At 33.5% G+C, this 18,831-nt stretch overlaps 1 protein-coding gene and 1 non-coding gene across 4 annotated transcripts in view; both read right to left on the bottom strand.

The window, feature by feature from the left end:
• Window positions 1–18,831, bottom strand: part of MME (membrane metalloendopeptidase) — a 467,357-nt gene that overhangs the window by 337,437 nt on the left and 111,089 nt on the right. The window lies entirely within an intron of this gene.
• LOC116281527 (U6 spliceosomal RNA) lies at window positions 6,717–6,823 on the bottom strand. Its single transcript, XR_004190991.1, has one exon. It is a non-coding gene; the product is annotated as a U6 spliceosomal RNA (small nuclear RNA).

The following is an 18,831-nucleotide window of genomic DNA, read 5'->3' as shown; positions in this document are numbered from 1 at the left end:
CAATGTCTGCTCAGAGCATTTTCTTCTAACTGCAAATCCTACACTGTGTTAAAATGCATATGGATGATGTGGGTATGACTTACTGCCCTTTGTTTTCATTATTCCTGTAAGTCTGCTTTTAATTTGTTATTTATATGAGTTGCTTCCAGTAAGCAATCACTTAGTGCTACTGTAAATACAAAACTGAAGAAAATATGAAATGAAAATATAAGCTTTAGGAAATCACATTCAACCACATCAAAATTTCATTGTATTCTAAGTGAAGTAAGCCAGAAAGAGAAAGAAAAATACCATGATATAATTTATATGTGGAACCTAAAAAAAAAAAAAAAGTAAACCTGTTTACAAAACAGAAACAGACTCACAGACATAGGAAACAAGCTATGGTTACCAGGGCAGACGGGGGTGGGAAGGGATAAACTGGGAGCTCAAGATTTGCAGATATTAATATATATAAACTAGATAAACCACAAGTTCATACTGTATAGCAAAGGGAATGATATTCAGTATCTTATAGTAACTTATGGTGAAAAAGAATATGAAAATGAATATATGTATTGTCATGTATGACTGAAGCATTGTGGTGTACACTAGAAATTGACACAACATTGTAAACTGACTATACTTCAATAAAAAATATGCAATAGAAAATTTTGTAGTAAATTATATCATAGAAGAAAATGGTCATGACTTTCATACAAAATATTTCAGTCATATAAAAAGACAAAGAAAATAATTTAAGATTATCACTGTAAATTTGATGCTGGCATTATTTCTAAAATAAAAGAAAAAAGGGAACTAACATTTGATTACCCATTACATGCAGCAAACCCTAACAGATATTTCACTCTTTTATTCAGTAAATATGAATTCAGATTCTACAACAGACCAGATACTACACTAAGCATTAAGAGTGCATCAGAGAGAAAAGAAAAGGAACCAGAAAAATCTACACACTTATAGAGGTTTAATTCCCAAATTAATCACACTGCAGGTGATACCATCAAGAAAGTAAAAGAACATGCCACAGAAAGGGATAAAATATTTGCAAATCTTATATACCTGATATATGTTTATGTATATATTCACTATATCTAAGTATTATCTCTATTTTCTAAATTAGAAAACTCAAGCATAGAGAAATTAATCAACTTGTCTAAGTTCGCACATCTTATTAGAGGGCAAACAAATCTGAATTTGAATTAGATTTCCCCAAAACTCATTCTCTTCCACTGTGCTACACACAACATTTTCCGCATTACATATCAACTGACCAAAATTAACAAAAGATTTATAGATCTGCTTTTTAACTGCCCAGGATAAGCCACAAATTGAAAGCAATATCAATAAAAATAACAGTAGTGGGTTTTTCTGGAGTTAGACAAGTTGATTATAAAATTCAGAGAGAAAAACAAGCAAGAATATGCAGGAAATCCCAATAACGTGTACAAAGGGAGCCAACTAGCCATATGAGACTGAAAAACATGAAATTTCTGCAGTTAAAACAGTATAGTATTTACAATTAAACAGACCAAAGAAAAAGGATAGAAAATTTAAAAACAGACCTAATTGCACATGGGTTTTTTATATGAAATGTACTAAGTTTATGGACATGTAATTCACATACCATGAAATACACCCATTTAAAATTTCTAATTCATTGTTTTATGGTATATTCACAGAGTTAAGCAACCATCACTACATTCTAATTTTAGAACATTTTATCACTCCTAAAAGAAACCACGTACCCATTAGCAGCCAGTTACTATTACCCAGCTCAACCCCAACTGCAAGAGATTAGACAACCGCTAATTTAGTTTTCAGTCCCTATAGATTTCACATGAAATGACATTATCCAATAAGCAGTCTTTTGTAGCTGGCTTTTTTTCACTTAGCATAGTGTTTTCAAGGTTCATCCATGCCATAGTATGTATCAGTACTTTGTATTTTTGTTGCATAACAACTTATATTTTATGAATACATCCTATTTATTTATTCATTCATCAGTTGCTGGATATTTGAGTTGTTTTCATTTTTTGGCTATTATGAAGAGAACTGTGAAAATTCATGCATAGATTTTGTGAATACTTGTCTTTCTATTTCTCTTGGATATATACTCAGGAATGGAATTTCTGGTTCATGTGTAACTCTAGGTTTAACATTTTGAGAAACTGCCAAACTGTTTTCAAAAGTGGCTGTACCATTCTACATTCCCAACAGCAGCGAATGAGGCTTCCAATTTTTCTACATCCTCACCAACGCTTGTAATTGTTGGTCTTTTCTGATACAGACATTTAGTGAATGTAAAGTGGTACCTCAAGGTTGTTTTTCCCTAATAATGATGTTAAGCATATTTTCATGCACTTATTTGTCATTTGTACATCTTTTTAGAAAAGAAATTATTTAGATCTTTTGCCCATTTTAAACTGGATTCTTTATTTTCTATTATTGAGTGGTAAAGGGTTTTTAAATTGGAGGGGGGAGAATCCGTTATTAGATAGATATATTATTTGCAAATATTTTATCCCGTTCTGTGGCATGTTCTTTTACTTTCTTCATGGTATCACTTGTGGTACAAAGTTTTTTATTTTGATGAAATCTATTTTATCTATTTTGTTCTTTTCCTACTTTGCTTTTGGCCAAGAAACCATTGCCAACCCAAGATATTGCCTAACCCAAGATAATGAAGATGTACTTCTGTGTTTTCTTCTAAGATTTTTTATAGTTTTGGCTCTTATATTTAGGTCTGTGGTCCAATTTGAGTTAATTTTTGTGTGCAGTGAGAAGTAGGGATCCAAATTTATTCTTCTACATATGTACATCCAGTTGTCCCAGTCCTATTTATTGAAAAAAAACTATTTTTTGTCCTTGTTGAAAATTAATGACAGTAAATCTAAGAGCTTATTTCTGGACTCTCAGTTCTATTCTATTGGTGTTCATATCTAACATTATGCCTATTCCATACTTTGTTGATTATTGTAGTTTTGTAGTAAGTGTTGAAAATAGAAACTGTGTTCTTCAATTTTATGTTTCTTTCAGCATTACTTTGGCTATTATGGGTCTCATATGAATTTTAGAATCAAATTCTCAATTTATGCAAAAAAAAAGCCAGCTATAGTTTTCATAGGGATTGCATTAAATCTATAGATCAATTTGGGGACCATTGCCACATTAACAATATTAAGTCTACCATTCCATAACCATGAGATGTCTTTATTTAGATCTTCAATTTTATCCAACAACGTTTTATAGTTCTTAGTATACAAGCCTGTACTTCTTTCCTTAAATTTATTCCTAAGTATTTCATTCTCCCTGATGCTATTATAAATGAAATTATATTCTTACATTCATTTTTCAGATTCTTTAATGCAAGTGCATAGAAATACAATTGATTTTTGTGTATTGATCTTATATTCTGTAAACTTATTGAAATTGTTATTCATTGTAATTTTTTTGTGTGTATATGGACTCCTTAGGATTTCCTACATGCAAGATCAGGCCATCTGTGAGTAGAGATAGTTTTACTTCTTCCTTTCCAATCTGGACTCCTTTATTTCTTTTCTCTTTTCTTAACTGCCCTGCCTACAACCTTTAGTAAAGTGTTAAAGAAGTGGCAGAGGAGACATCTAGTCTTGTTCTTGATATGTTGTCTTGTTCCTGCTTGTCTTCAGTCTTTTACCATTATGTATGAGGTTAGCTGTTTTATACAGATGTCTTCTATTAGATTGATGAAGTTCCCAACTATTTTTAGTTTGTAAATGTTTTTGTTATGAAAGAGTATTATATTTTGTCAAATGTATTTTTTCTGCATCTATTGAGATGGCCATGCAATTTTGTTCTTTATTCTATTAGCAAAGTATACTACAAGAATTGATTTTGGAATGGTAATCCAACCTTGTTGTGCTAGGCCATAGTATATGATTTTTTTGCTTGATTGGTTTGCTAGTATGTTGTTGAAGATTTCTGTAACTATAATTATGAGATAAACTGTTTTATGGTTTTCTTTTCTTCCGTTATTTTTGTCTGGTTTTGATATCAGGCTAATGCTGATCTTAGAGGATGAGTTGGGAGATAATGCTTCCACTTCTATTGTTTTAAAGGGTTTGTTAAGGATTAGTAATAATCCTTTAAATGTTTGGTAGAACTCACCAGGGAAGCCATCTGACCTAGGTTTTTGTTTTGGGGAAGTTTTTACACGACTATTTCAATCTCACTACTTGTTATTTGTTTATGTACATTGTCTTTTCTTGAGTCAGTTTATAGTTTGTCTCTTTCTAGAAATTTGTCCATCTAAGTTATCCAGTTTGTTGGCATTTCTAACTAGTTGCTCTAAGTATTCCTTTTCAATCCTTTTCATTTCTGTAAGATCAGTAATGATGTCTCCTGTTAATTTCCTTATCTTCAATAATTGAGTTTTCCCTCTGTCAATTTTGTTGATCTTTTCCAAGAAGTGAATTCTTTTGAAAACTTTTGAATTCACTGATTTCTTTTTTTACTGTTCTATTTTCTATTATATTGATCTCTACTATCTACTATAAGTTTTATTCTTTCTTTCTTTTTCTATCTTTGGGTGTGTTTTGCTCTTCTTTTTCCAGTTTCTTAAGGTGAAAAGTTAGATTATGTATTAAAGATCTTTCTTCATTTTTAGAAAGGCATTTGCAAGTACAAATTTCCCTCTGAGTACTGCTTTACTTGCATATAACAATTTTTGGCTTTCTGTGCTCTGTTTTTATTTATTTAAAAGTATTTTCTAATTTCCACAGTGAGTTCTTCTTTGACCCATTGGTTATTTCAGAGTATATTCTTTAATTTCCACATATTTACAAATTTCCCAAAGTTTTTTCTGGTACTTATTTTTAATTTAAATTCTTTATAGTTAGAGAACATATTTTGTGCAATTCCAACCCTTTTAGATTGATTGAAGCTTGTTTTATGGTTTAACATATGGTCTAACATGGAAAATGTTCCATATATGTGTCAGGTAACTGTATATTCTACTGTTGTTGGGTGAAGTGTTCTACAAATGTAGGTTAGGTCTACTTGGTTTATGGTGTTATTCAAGTCTTTTATTTCCTTGTTGTTCAGTTCTTCTGTTCCTCTCTAGTTGTTCTCTTCTGTATTGCAGGGGATTATCAAAGTCTCTAAATATTGTTGAATCGTCTGGTTCTCTATTTCTGTTTTTGCTTCATGTATTTTGGGCCTCTGTTGTTAAATATATATATAATATTTCTATATATTACAGGTCAAACTATAGCCACTTGCTTTCAACTTGGAGAACTTCCTTTAGTGATTCTTGTAAGGTAGCTCTACTATTGGTGAATTTGCTCACCTTTTATTTATCTGGTAATATTGTTATTTTGTCTTCATTTTTCAAAGACAGTTTTGCTGGATATAAGATTCTTAGGCATTTTTTTTCCAGCACATTGTTTTGATGAGAAGTTAGCTGTTACTCTTATTGGTGTTCCCTTGTATGTGATGAGACACTTTTCTCTTGATGTTTTCAATATTTTCTCTTTGTCTTTGTCTTACAGCATTCTGTCTACGATGTGCATGGATATGAATCTCTTTGTCTTTATCAGACTTTTTTGAACCTCTTGGATATATAGATATTTTACATCAAACTGAGAAGTTTTCAGCCATTATTTTCTTTATTTTTTTCTGCCTTTTTCTCTTTCTCCTCTTCTTTGGGTGTTCTCATTACACATATCTAGATGCACTTAAAGGCATTCCACATTTCTCTGAAGTTCTCTTTATTTTTCTCTATTGTTTTTTCCTCTGTTATTTAGATTGCATAATCTCTATTAGCTATCCTCAGTTTCATGGATTCTTCCTTTCACAAGCTCAAATCTGTTAAGCCATTCAGCGATCTCATCATTTTAGTTACTGTATTTTTGAATTCTAGACTTTTCTTTTGGCTCTTTTTAAATGATTTCTACCATCTGATGTGACATTATCATTATATCTGTCTTTAATTCTTTAAACATGATTTTCTTTAGTTTTCAAACATATCTATGTAGTTTCTTTAAATTCTTTGTCTGGTTAAGTCTGATATTTAAACCTGCTAAATATTTTTGAGTTTACATTGTCTGCTTTTGCTCCTGAGTATGGGTCAAACTTCCCTGTTTCTTTGGATGTCTCAATCTTTGCCAAAGGCTGGACATTTTTGATAATATATTGTAACCACCTTGAATACTGATTCATATCCCCAATGTTTGTTGATGTTGTTTGCTTGTTTCTTTTTTTAAGTGACCTGGCTAGACTAATTTAGTGAAGTCTATTTTACCCATAGTATACAGTTTTTGACATCACTCTTAAAGAAGCACCATCTGGAATATACACGTAGTCTTATTCAGTATGAACGATGATTGTGATTTTAGCTTACTCTCTTTGACTGTCTCCTTTCCTGATTTCCCCATTAAGTTTCTTTTTTTAAAAAATTAATTTAATTTATTTTTTTATTGAAGTATAGTCAGTTTACAATGTTGTGTCAATTTCTGGCGTACAGCACATTGCTTAGTTATACAAAAATATACATATATTCATTTTCATATTCTTTTTTCACAATAAGCTACTATAAAATATCAAATATAGTTCCCTGTGCTACACAGTATAAACTTGTTTATCCATTTTATATATACCATTCAGTATCTGCAAATTTTGAATTCCCAATTTATCCCTTCCTACCCCTATCCCCTAGTTACCATAAGTTTGTTTTCAAAAATGTGGAACGCTTCACAAATTTGCATGTCATCCTTGCGCAGGGGCCATGCTAATCTTCTCTTTATCATTCCAATTTTAGTATATGTGCTGCCGAAGTGAGCACCCCATTAAGTATCTAATTGGTCTTTTTGTGTTGGTATCACATGCCATTCTTAACACTACTAATTGCTGGCTAGTTATTTTATTTTTTAAATAATTGTTGAATCAGTTTTTACACAGTTGGATGCAACTGAAGTCAAGCACTTTGGCAGGAGTGCAGGTTGTTGTCAGGAATTTTCTTTTTAGATAAATATTCCAACTAATAAATGATAGACTTGAAAGTTGCCACTCTAATGAATGAATAGATTTATGCAATGAATAACAAAGACAGCTAAAAATCATAAAAAAGTGGCAACTAAGTATAGTGTATCTCCAGATTCAAGAACACATGTTAATTCTTTGAAATAGTCTTCTAAAAGAAAATAAACTCTTAATAAATCTCTAGATCTAACTACAACACCTTTGGCAGTATAAAGACAAACTTGTTAAAGACACCACAGGAAGACATTCAACAAAATCCAAATGTTGGCAACACCACAAGACAGATTATTCCCTTTATTCAACAAATAAATTGAAAAAGAAGAAACCGAAACAAAACAAATATGAAGAGGATCACCTAGAAACTTAACAGCCCTGTGTCAACTGGAATTTTGGATCTTATATAGATCCTGATTCTAACAAGTTATATAAAAGAAGACAATCAAGGATATTTTGAACACTAATCAAATATTGTATATCATCATGCAATTATATTTAATTACCTTAGGTAGTATAGCTCAAAGATATTGCAGGTTTGGTTCCAGACTACTGAAATAAAGTGAATACTACAATAAAATGAATCACATGAATATTTTGGTTCCTAGGGCAAACAAAAGTTATATTTATGCTATACTGTAGTATACTAAGTGTGAAATAGCATTATAGCTAAAAAGCCCAATGTACATAACTTAATTAAAAATACTTTTTGCCAAAAAAATGCCAAAACAATTAAAATGATAACATCAAAGGTCACTGATCACAGATCACCATAACAAATATAATAATAGTGAAAAAGTTTGAAATATTGTGAGAATTACCGTGACGTGACACAGAGACACAAAGTGAGTGAATGCTGTTGGGAAAATGTCACCAATAGATTTAATTGAAGCAGGGTTGCCACAAACTTTCGATTTGTAAAACACATGATGTCTGCAAAGCATAATAAAGTGAAGTGCAATAAAATGGGGTATGCAAGTCTAATTACCTCATAATGACCTATGTCTATAAAAGTATTCTTACCTTTAGAGACATATACTGAAATATTTACAGATAAAAGAAGTTAGACATCTGATTCAAAATGACAGGGTAGGAAATGTGCAGGGATAAAGATGAAAAAATTGATCACGAGTTGGTAATTATTGATACTGGTGATGGATTCATGGGTTACTTAGATTATTTTGAAATTTCTCATAATAAAGAGCTAAAATATAAGCAACAAATATTTACTAATTACCAACCATGTACTCATCACTGTGTTAAGCAATTTGGAATAATAAAAGAACTATATATCATGATTTTTGACCACAAGAAACTTTTGATCTAATCCAGGTGACAATATTGTGAGACAACAAGAATCAATGGAATTAACAGTTAAAATATTTGGCACAGATTGTAGGCATCCAGAGAAGAATTAAATTCCTGAGGCCTGGAAAAGTTAGAGGAAACTTTAGAGAAGAGAAGAAAAGAGATTCAAACTGGCATTTCAAAGGATAAGAGAAATCTGAAGAGATAAAAGGAATAGAGAAGAGCTGAGGCAGTTTACTAGATTCTATAAAGGTTAATAAATAAAAATCTCCTCTTATTATTTTGGTTGGGATATACTTCCCTATGCTTTATCCCTGGGCTCTCAAAAGTAATCTCTCAAAAATATCTCTGAATTTAAACTACACAAATTTCATTCAGTACGCATAGTCCTTCTGTCATCATATTTTTAAAGGTCATCTGTTTTTCTCTTGAAGAAACACCATCTCTCTTCAGTAAAAATCAAATTGAAATTCATATTTCAAATAAAACTAAAGATGGAAGCCTCTCCGTGAACACACTGTGGAAGGAAATCATTACACAAACCATCCATGAGTAGAATTTATTTTTACACTCACAACAGGTTAGTATAAAATTAGCATACAATAGAGGGTAAATTTTGGTCAATTCAAAGAGAATGCAGGCCAATAGCAACTAATAGTGGCCCATTATACCTCCTAATCATGTTAGAAAAATATTTCTTCCAATTTTTCAGTGTAAACATAATTACTCCAAGCATCAAGTTATTCTCTTGCCAAGAAACAAACAAATAAACTTATATGCTTACCCAAAATTATCCAGTAGAACAGGTTACAAGGTGTGAGGTTGAGACCTAAAGAGGCTAAGTAACTTACCCATAATGACACAGAATGTTTGTTATGTATTTTATTTAATGGTTCCTTTTGTAACTGCTTGCTTATAGTCATACATTTGCAATATATTTAACCTCTATGTTGATAGATAAAACAACTGTGATTTAAGGATGAATAAAATTGTTTACTTAGCAGGTATTACATAACAACATACACATTAAGCATTCAGATAAATAATAAGTCTTTTTCCATTTGATTACATACTCATGAGGTTCCTTTCTGATTACAATTTGGTTCCTATAAAGGTCTGCTTACATGGATAGACTGCATAGTATAACACATATAAATATGGCTTATATGACATTGGCATCAGCTGTATAGTCCTAAAAACTTGATATGTATTCCAGATATACTTTTTTCTTCTTTGCATTGTGACCTTGGGCTTAATCTCAAATTTAATTTTATGATGATATAATTTCATAATTGATTCTTTATTTAATCTGTTTCAATATTTTGACGTTAATGCCTTAGAGATAAGTCTATTAGATAAACCAGCCTTAACAGCAGCAGGGTCTTATTTACCAATTCATGATAATCAGACTTTGTATTTTAGGACCCTTTACCTAGGGCAGAGTTTCTCAGCCTGGGCACTATTGAGATTTTTGGGCCAGATAATTCTTTGTTGCAGGTATCTATCCCCTACGTTGTAGAATGTGTAGCAGGATCCCTGGCCTCTACACACTAGATGCCAGTAGCATGCCCCTCCTCTTGGCCCCTACCCAGTTGTGACAACGAAAACTGTCCATAGACATTATCAAATGTCCCCTGGGGGCCAAGTTGCCCCCTTTATCCACTTAGAAACACTGGTCTATGAGACAATCAAAATTTTTTCCTGATTTTGTCTGCCACATACAGCACAACTCAGAAGCATGATTATGTTTACTTTGACTATCTTTCCTCTATTACTTATAAAGGATTGTTAAAGTTTTCCACCTTTCCCCCCCACCCTCATTTATTATCCCAGCTTGATGGGATAGAAGAGAGGCTTAATTAGCATACTCTAGAAAAGAGATAGAGGGGAGGAAGATAAAATAATTCCTACGTTTTTGTATTATGGTATTAACTGTTTTTAAATGTCTGTATGGAATGAGTAGTTATATTTAATTATAAATGTAAGTTAATAATCATAATTGTTGATCTATGTCTGTTACAATGGCGGATGACCCTATCTATCTTGCTCAAAATTATGCCCCTAGAGTCTGGCAGTGTGTTTCCATTCTTGTTAGACATTCAATATACATCTAATGAATCCATGACTAAAGTTCTCATAACTTTATAATGAGAGTAGTAACCTGCTAATTGCTAAACCTGCTAATTAGTTTTAAAGTTCTTCTTGTAGGTGGAGGTCATTTAAGAGTACACACTGAATAATTGCCATTTATCATTATCAAAAGATTTAGCTCAAAGGAGGTGATCAGCACCAAACAACAAAATGTAAAACAGTACATTACCAAATTAATTTAAAGGTAAAGGTGAAGTTATATAGGGACCAAGAAAAAGAAGAAATGATAAAAGATTAGCACTTTGAGAAAATGAGGTGGTAATTGGATTGAGCCTTCAAGGAGAGAACTTTTACAGTGTGAGGCTTTGAGGTTTGAAGGTACCAAACTGCACTGAGTCTTAGTGAGAAGGCATCTATAGCTGCACAATCTTGTCATGGTGAACCCACAAACTACGAAATGGAAATTAAGTTTCAAGAGCAACCAAGAAATTAATAATGATTAGAAGCCAGAGCAACAAACATTTACAATATCAGGAAACAGCACCCAAAAAATTCCAGATATATTAACTTTAAACTTAAAATTGAATGATAAACATACTGGAAAAAATATAGACAAGTTTATTTCTAAATCTTAGAGTAGGGACAGCCTTTTAAAACACGATACAAAATCTAGAAAGTATAAGGGAAAAGAAAGATGCATTTTACTTTGTATATTAAAATGTTCTTCATGGGAAAATTACTGTAATCAGATTCAATATAAAAAGTGAAAAAATATTCGAAACACAAATGACTGACAATAAGCTAATTTCCTTTGTACATAAAAAGCTCTGAGTCATCCTTATTCTTATCTCTCATTTCAGTATCCAATCCATCAGCAAATCTTGTCAGTTTCACAGTTACATTATATTCAAAATCTGACCACTTGTCACCACCTCCGCTCCCACTTCTCTGGTCCAAAGCACTGGCATCTCCACCCTGAAATATTGCAGTTGCCTTTTCACTAGACTGCCTGCCCAGGCTCCCTGCACTGGCTCCACTCCAAAGTCAAATCTCAGTACAGCAACTGGAGTGACCCTGCTAAAACCAAAGTAGTAAGTCCCTTCTCTCTCAAAACCCTCAGAAGGCTTTCAACCACACTCCCCATGAAAGCCAAGGTTCCCTACAACGGCTGGCAGCATCCTAAAGCATCCTACTTGATTTGGCCTCTCCTTATCAAGCTGATCTTGTGTCCTACAAGGCTCTCCTCACTTGCTCATGCAGCTTTAGCTACCTGGCATTCTGGACCCCTGTTTCTCAGTGCCTTTACTCTTGCCACTCCTCAGTATGGATATTCCTGCTCTAGACATCACGTGGACTTCTCCCTCACCACTTCAGGTGTCTTATGCAACTGTCACCTTCTCTCTGAAGCCCTCCCAGATCGTGCTATTTAACAACCCAAACTCGTGCCTTAAATTCCCTCTCCCACTTTTCTTATTCACTTTTCATGATTGAGCTTATCAACCACCTAACATTCTAATACTGTGGTATCTACTATGTTCATTTTTGTTTCCTCCTTCTAGAATGAAAATTCCATGAGAAAAAGGTTTTCATTTGTTTTTGTTGACTGCTCTGCTTCTAGCATCGTCAATGGAGCCTGTCACATGGTAGGATACTAAATATTTATTGACTGAATTCTGAATGAAATTAAGAAGGAAAAAGCCAACTCAACAGAAAAATGAGCAAGTGACAGGTAAAAAAACTAACAAAAATATGAAAAGATGTTTATTTATAATTAAAATATGTAAACAAGTTTGCCAAATATTAAACAATCTTACCAAATTAATGTGATGAAGCAAGCACTTTTATGCACAGGTGATAGAGGCACAAACCAAAAATCAATTTGGGTCTATTTATTAAAATTAATATTCTACACTCTTTTAGCCACAATACTCTATTTAGAAATTCTGCAAATATGCTTATATAAAAACACAAAAATATGTTTATATATAGATCTTCCATGAAGCATTGTGATTAATAACAACAACAAAACCTTGAATCAACGTAAATATTGAGCACTGATATAAATTATGGAGCATAATGCAGAATGTAACAGAACAAAGTAAAAATATAAGATGATACAGAAAAATGTACTACTATTAAGTGAAAAGCTAGGTTCAAAAGAATAGGTCTTGTAGGATACCATTTATTTTTCCTGAAAGCATACACACACTCTGATGTTCACATTTATATATATGTAAAGTATTTCTAGAGAGATATAAATCCATAGATCCACACACATTGTGAGTCATTCACATGTTAATGGTTTACCTGAATTCTAGTTGATTATTTGCTCCTCCATGAAATTTATTTCAAACTTATATCATGAATAGCCTCTAAGACAGCAAACGTACATCACAGTCAACAGATGAATGACAGAGTACCATATAAATTTCTATGGTCATATTTGGTCTTTAGACCATTTTTTAAAATATGCGGAAATTAAAAAAAACTGACAGAACTTCAGATATTTAGAATTATTTAAAACCTTCATAAAGCAAAATTATTAAAATATCATGTATATGTAAGAAATAAAGCACTATTAGATCACTATTATGTTTTTACTACAATTGGTAGCCGCTTCTAAATCTTGTTTAAAAATATTCAATTGGTCAACATCTGCTACAATCTAGCTGCATTCTAGTGGAATAAATAATTGGGAGATTGATCTGAATGGTAACTTTTGTATTCTGTGCACAGCATGGTAATCTGTAATTAGAGTGCTACCTTTTCACTAAACCAGCTATAAGAAATGGTTGACTTGAAGCCAACAATTAGCAATTAGTATTACAAGCAATAAAAAAGAGTTGATGGAAAAGTTATGAAGCATGTAAGGGATTACAAATAAACAGTAACATTGCCCGTTTTCTGTATATCATATGGATTTGACAGAATAACAATATCATTCTTGGATCTGTGTTCAGATTTTTACCCTAAAAGAAAACGTACTAATATTTCTACTCACAATTCTCAGAGAAGTGATCACCTAAATGCAGCTGATTGTTGATACAAATGTCACGACCTAAACAGTCTTTGATGGTTTGGAGAAATCACATATTTTTAAAAATTGCCACATTGTTAAGTTAAAAAATTACAACTGTTTCCTGGCTCATACCATTTTAGTGAATTTTGCTCAATATTGTGCCTGTAATTGTTCTTGTGAATCTGGTGTGGAGAGACTAGAGAAAGAGCTGTATAATAAAGCCTGTAGGAAGAGACATCATGCTGGGTAGATAGGGTGAGATTATTCCATTTCAGAAAGTCTTTCAAACATGAAAGAGAAAAGTGAACAAACCAGAACAAGACATTAATTCTTCCGAGAGAACAGCCTTAACAGAGAGCTTAGACAAGGGTGTCTCAGAAGAAAGAAATTATGCATTATTTTTCAGAAGGAAACTGTTTCAGAGATGCCTGAAGCAAAAAGTACACCTGTCTAGGCCAAAGGGCTTGAGAGAATCCAGAGCAGAGGTCTGCAACCAGTGGCTCATGGACTACATCCTGCCTATAGGCATGATTACTTTATGTGTTTAATTGAACAGTACTTAAAAATCAGATTTCACATAAAATGCCTTATTTCTAGCTTCTTTTGAAAAAAAATTCATGTTCCTCAATCATAGAATGACATTTTTGCACTGAAACAATTGATTGCCATTGAGTAGCAGCTGCCCCATAGAAAGGATTCCCTCCTTCTCATTACTCATAGTCCCTGCTCTACAATTAGTCCAAATGATTCATCTGGGCGAATCAGAAAGGGCTGCCTTTTCTTAAGATAATTTACTACCATCGTCCAGAAAATTGTCTTAATAGATATACTCATCTACAAAGATTACAAATATGAATGGAGCTCCTTGGAGTTGTTCAATGCACCATCTGCAGCACTGGCTGCTTCACTCAATGTCACCTGCCTTCAGGGGACTTAGAATAGCACCGAATGAAAGGAAGAAGACAAAGCTAGACCAGCACAGGATCTATTCTTTTTGCCACTCTGGTCAGGATTAGTGACCTTTCTCTCTTTCCTTCTTTTTCTTTCTTTCCCTCTCATCCTTCCTTCCATCTTTCCTTCCTTCCTTCCTTCCTTCCTCTCTCTGTCTCTCTCTCTCACACACACAATGGTTTTAAAGTGTTTAATTTGGTAACTCATTTCTTGATAATAACTTATCTGATTATTAATAAAATATTTGTAAAGAAGGTGAATGAAACTGTCCTAGAGTTCATTTTGTTTTGTTAACGTATCAAACTAGAACATTATCTGCAATCTTGATTTGCTCAAAAAACCATAAACAAATACGTTTTCTTCCAGAAATTATTTTAGAAGCAGGAGGGGGAAAGTACACAAAGTATGTTTCTTTTATATATTGCCCCAAAGAGTATAGATCACATTCCACTTTTTCTTTCAAACAACTCTACCTGTGCTTTCTGAGAGAGTATTTGAGGGTTTAGAAAGAAGACACTTTCCTGGGCATCTAGTATCTATCCAGACTAGAGAGTACTCAAATTTTACTTTCCAAAACACAAGAGCAAGAAATGAGTCTTACAAAAGCTAGAAGAAAATGGAAAAAAGCAACATCAATATTCATTGACTTACCTATTTTTATTTCTTCTCTTCCATCAGGTCATGGCTAATATATAAGCTCTTTAAGGAGGTCTTACCTCAACCCCCAACCTAAGGTTGCTCACCCACTTGTCTTTATATCACCCTACTTGTTTGCTTCATAGTTCTAATTATGTATGGATTTGATCCACTTATTTATTCAGTTCATTTGTTGATTGCCTGCCACATGCCAGACATTACTCTGGGCTCTGGGAAGACCACGGTAAACCTGCCTACTGAGGTCTTACTATATACTGTGGAAGATACACAGACAGCTAACAGTCAGGCACATAAGTAAAATCACTGCACACGGTGGCAAGTGAAATTCTTAATTTACATTTCTGTTTTTCTGTAGCTCTAACCTGTAAGTGTCTGTCTGTATTTCGTCTTCTATTATATCCTTGCACCAAGCACTGTTCTGGCACCTTCCCTGACTGACTGGCTGAATGATTTTATTAACTTTTTAAGTAAAATGGATTTCTATAATAACACTTAAGTAGGAGTAGATACCAATTATTACAAGAATAATATCACCTATGTGGGAGTAGTGAGGGGTTTACACTTGACATGTCTGAGTTCATATAATGATCAATTATCAAAAAGTTTTTGAAAAATAAATGAGAAAACACTCCCACTGCCCAGAGAGCCCCACAGCAGATACTTTAGTGCATACCCTTCTAGATCTTACTCTGTGGAACACATATATTTAAAGAACTTCAAATTTCTTCAACAAACATTGCCATATTAGATACACTGCTTTGAAACCTGCTTTTTTTCTATTAACAATATCCATTTTTACATTTTAGAAATATGAGGGGGTTTTACTTTATTTCCCTCAGAAAGGTTGACAATTGAGTGAGTGCAATCCAAAATGTATGTAATTCTGAGTCATAACCAAAACAAAAACTTATGAGCCATGATCTCCCATTTGTGCATCTGAAATTTTTAAACAGTGTACATTTTCAAAGACAAAGGGGAAGGAGAGGAGAGAATCGAACACCCACTCAGCAAATCAGGAAGCAAACTAATACAATTGCTATTTCATGAAAATAACCGATCCTCAAGCCACTCAAGTGGCTATTATCCCAGCTGGAATGTCAGCTCCAACATTTCTCTATTTGCATTGTCTAATTTGTTTACTTGTACCTATATTGTTCCAGAAAAAGAGTTCAAATGAAATATCACCATCAACACTTCTCTACTTGAAGTATTCTCTTTTATAGTTTATCCACATGCCATCTTTCTCCAAATACAAAGAACCTACAGTAGGTAACAAAGATGAATACATACATATATGCAAAAAACATAAATATGAAAAATACAGGCTGGAAGAGAAATAGAGCCAAGAGTTAAGTTAGGAAACAAAGTACATCTACTATAGAAATGTTAGGTCAACAATGTTGTTGATAAAATTGAAGAATGGAAAAAAGTTGTTAATATCCCTGGAGGAGGTGTAATATCTAAGCATCCTTTATTAAAATGTTTCTGGTGTGTTTATTAAACATGAAACCAACAGGGGGAAAACCTAGATTGGGTAGCTGTGAAATATACTTGTGGAATGGATGACATATTTATATTGCTTTCAAATCAGCTTATTTTCATTCCCTTTTGCACATTGCCCTCAATTGCCTGGCCTTCCCAATCTTTTGCATCCTGAGAGTTCCTAGTTTGCAGATATGGCCTTGCCTCTGTGACTACTCAACTTCCTGATCTCTTCATTTTGGAGGATTGCTTGGAAGAAGGAAAGCAGAAACCATGAAGGAGGAAACTCACAAAGGGAACAAGGAGGGGAAAGGAAGACAGAGCAACTATAACATGCATAAATTAAGCATCTCTAGTGTAGGAAACAGTAGGAAAAGGAGAGACCTTAATGTATATTGTTAAATTTACCTTCAGTATCAAATTCTCATTTCTGTGACTAAATATGTTTTTAATGAATTACATCTACTATAAACGCACTTACCATCAGACATAGAAAATAAAAACAATGAGTTATTCCTGTTGAGAATGGAAGAGCCAGGCCCACACTGTAAATACATCTATGTATGAGTGACTTTCTATAGAACTGTATGCCAATAATTGTAATGTGTATTTACACTCAAAATAAATCCACTTGAATTATAAGATTAGCCTTCATTTTTGATTACAGGGACTATTATTTTAAGCAACATTCTTAAAACTAACCCTTTTCTCTAGAATATATTTCTTTTCTTTGCTCATATTAAAGAACCCAAAAATTCAATATGCAGCTCCAACTATAAATCCCCCTCTGAGCAAATAAAATATGCCTGGCAACTCAGAAGTTGACTGAAACTCTCGAGACCTGCAGAAGCCTCTCCTACATTTTTTCCCAGTCACACAATAATCCCCAGACCTAATTATTTCCCTCTTTCTCTACTTGCAAAACAGAGAGAAGAGATCATTTTTTGTAAAAGACTCCAACTCTTTAAAATAATTTAAAAGCCAACTTGGTCTCAGTGTCACCAATATTTGACTACCTTTATAAACCAAAAAGTTGTGGAATATAAATTTGTTTCTATTCCAAATATATTCTCAGTGCTATGCTGGTAACTCTTTTAAAAGGATTCTGGAGGGAGGGGGTAGAGATAAGGGGAGTCAGTTTCTGAACTTTCCAACTTCTATAGTGTAAGTATTCCCGCCATGACTGATATCAAACTACCAATGTTTTACGCTCTACTCACAGGTGAATGTGTCCTCCTCACCATTCATTGTCCCTTCTCTGCTTTGTGCTCATAACCATCACTTCATTTCTGCCATCAGTATTTCTCACTGAATACTGTAACCATTCCATTGCAAATTCAGATTCTGAACCCCTCATCTATCCTCAGTAATGCAGCCAGAAATATCTTTCTAAGATGGAAAGATTTGAGTCAATGTGCTTCACTGCCTTTAGACAAAGGCTAAAGTCCTACTAGAGCTGCAGATGGTCCTTTTGATTTGGTCCATGTATGTATTTCATCTAGTCATATTAGCTGCTCTTAATTTCCTTGAAATTTCTGCAGTCAAACCTGTGAATAGTTTCATCAAGTGGGATAAAGAAAGACTACCTATAGCTTTGTGTCACTTCAGGCCAAGTTAGATTTTGCCACCAAATGAGTCATCAATAAACTGTCAGCTTTCAGAGCTTTCTGGATTTCAGACTTGTCTTTGCCTTGTTGATTATGGTATCAGAGACTTGAGTGCAGGGAAGTTTTTAAGTGCTGAAAGATTCAAGAAGGCTTACTTGTACTTATTTGTAAATGCAGTAGTTTCTGAGAGACTTTCTCCACTTTAATGTGCGTCTTCAATCCAACACTGAACAAACATGGCAAAGAGGAGATAACATCTCCCAAGACCTTATCTTCCCACAATTGCTTTGCATGTTTCCTACACGACACCATTTCTTCTTCACTCTCACCTAGAATGTTTTTCCACCTTTTTCTGCCCAATGATGCCTCGACTCTTCTTGAAAATCCTCCCAATGGCTCACCTCCTTTGTAAAACTGCCTCAAAGCAGCTCCCTCGAATCTAAAAGTGCAGACCCTTCAGAATTGGCTTTGCTCTTTCTCTTCCTATTTCATCCAGCCTCAGCCTGGACTTCAGTGCACTGTGTTATGTCTCCACATACACACAACAGCTCCTACCTCACTGATGGTTTTGGGGTTTACATGTGACCACAAAGTAATGGAAATCAGATGTGTTTCAGGACTTGTGAAGATTTTTAACTGAGATATTTTCGACAGAAGAGAACATGCTTTTATATATCCTTTTCATAAGCCAGGGCTAAAATG

Source organism: Vicugna pacos, chromosome 1 (assembly GCF_048564905.1).
Source record: "Vicugna pacos chromosome 1, VicPac4, whole genome shotgun sequence".
NCBI classification, from domain to species: domain Eukaryota; kingdom Metazoa; phylum Chordata; class Mammalia; order Artiodactyla; family Camelidae; genus Vicugna; species Vicugna pacos.
Note: the sequence above shows the minus strand (reverse complement) of the source record. Positions and strands in the feature narration are given on the sequence as shown.